The following is a 1,906-nucleotide window of genomic DNA, read 5'->3' as shown; positions in this document are numbered from 1 at the left end:
TATATATATTTGTAAGTCCTGGTGTTTTTGTTATGTATTTGTCTGAATATTTTTTTATTATACCTAAGGCACCTACTATGATAGGAATTGTTTCTGTTTTTAGATTCCACATTCGAGTTATCTCTATTTCCAGGTCTTTGTATTTTGAAAGTTTTTCCATTTCTTTTAGAGAAACGTTATTATTATTATTATTATTATTATCATTATTCAATAGACTTATTTTTTTATCACGTACCTTCCCTGCACTACCGAACGCAGCTCCGCATGCCATGGGTATGTGCTGTGGTTTGTTGTGATGATCTTATTCTTACTGTTTTGAAAGCGTTCTACGTAGGATGAGTGAGGTACCTAGTAGTGTTATTTTCTGTATGTTATATATACTTGCTAGTTCTGGAATTTTTGTTATGTATTTGTCTGAATATTTTTTATCATACTTAATGCGGCTACTATGATAGGAATTGTTTCTGTTTTAGACCTCACATCCGAATTACATCTATTTCCAGATCTTTGTATTTTGAAAGTTTCTTCGTTTCTTTTAGAGAAAATGTCATCTTTTGGTATTGATATATCGATTAGAAAGCATTTTTTCTTAGTAATCTCTGACAACTACATCCGGCCTATTGGCCTTAATTTCTCTATAAGTGTGTATTGAATAACGAAGTGTATGGTTGCTTTCTCGTTTTCTGTGACCTTTTCTGGTGTGTGCTTTCTTCTGTGGTTATTCCAGTGTTAGCATAGCTTCCAGTGTATATAGGTACCAACTCTGTCGTCTCTGCGAATATATTCCTTCTTAACCAGGATTGGGCAGTCAGAGACAATATGATTTATTGTTTCTTGTCCATCTCCACATATTCTACAGTTACTTGTTATGTTTCTTTTCATTATATGTTTTTGGTAATTTCTGGTGAGAAGGCTTTGGTCTTGTGCAGCAATTAAAAATCTTTCAGTCTCTTCTTTGAGTCGAGCTTCTCAACCGTTGCTGGGATTTTTTTCTGTCTATTTCTTTTGCATTTAGTTTAGCCCAGTATTTACCATGTAGGGGCTTTTCTTGCCATCGTTTTAGTTTGGATTTCATTTGTTTTACAGCATTCGTTGTTTCTTCTTTTTCTTCATAATTCTTAGGTACTACAACTTCATTTTGTATCTGTCAGCTTCATTAAAGACTGAAAACAGTTTTTCGTTTTGTTTGTGTTTTGTGGCTATTTGTATTAGTTGTGTTGTTATTATTATTATTATTATTATTATTATTATTATTATTATTATTATTATTATTATTATTATTGTTATTATTCAGTAGTTTTATTTTTATAACGTGCTTTCATTTCACTACCGAGCGCAGCTCTGTGTGCCTTGGCTATGTGGTGTGGTTTGCTGTGATGCTCTTATGGTTACTGTATTGAAAGTGTTTTGCGTAGGATGTGTGCAGTTCCCAGTATTGCAATTTTCTGTATGTTATATATATCTGTAAGTCCTGGTGTTTTTGTTATGTATTTATCTGAATATTTTTTTTTTTATACCTAAGGCGCTTACTATGATAGGAATTGTTTCTGTTTTTGGATTCCACATTCGAGTTACCTCTATTTCCAGGTCTTTATATTTTGAAAGTTTCTCCATTTCTTTTTGGGAAACGTTGTCATCTGCTGGTATTGATACATCAATTAGAAAGCATTTTTCCTTCATGATTTTTGACAACTATATCTGGTCTATTGGCCTTGATTTCTCTATCTGTGTGTATTGGCATATCCCAGAGTATGGTTGCTTTCTCGTTTTCTGTGACCTTTTCTGGCGTATGTTTATACCATCTTTTTTCTGTTGTTATTCCATAGTGTATATAGGTCCCAGCTCTGTCGTGTCTGTGAATATATTCCTTATTATTATCCTCCTCCTTCTCCTCCTCCTCCTCCTC

General features: G+C 33.2%; 1 protein-coding gene across 5 annotated transcripts in view; it reads right to left on the bottom strand.

The window, feature by feature from the left end:
- Positions 1–1,906, bottom strand: part of LOC106877599 (probable G-protein coupled receptor CG31760) — a 1,064,573-nt gene that overhangs the window by 246,489 nt on the left and 816,178 nt on the right. The gene's annotated exons all lie outside the window — the stretch shown is intronic.

Source organism: Octopus bimaculoides, chromosome 9 (assembly GCF_001194135.2).
Source record: "Octopus bimaculoides isolate UCB-OBI-ISO-001 chromosome 9, ASM119413v2, whole genome shotgun sequence".
In the NCBI taxonomy this organism is placed as follows: domain Eukaryota; kingdom Metazoa; phylum Mollusca; class Cephalopoda; order Octopoda; family Octopodidae; genus Octopus; species Octopus bimaculoides.
This window is presented reverse-complemented; position numbering and strand designations above follow the sequence as displayed.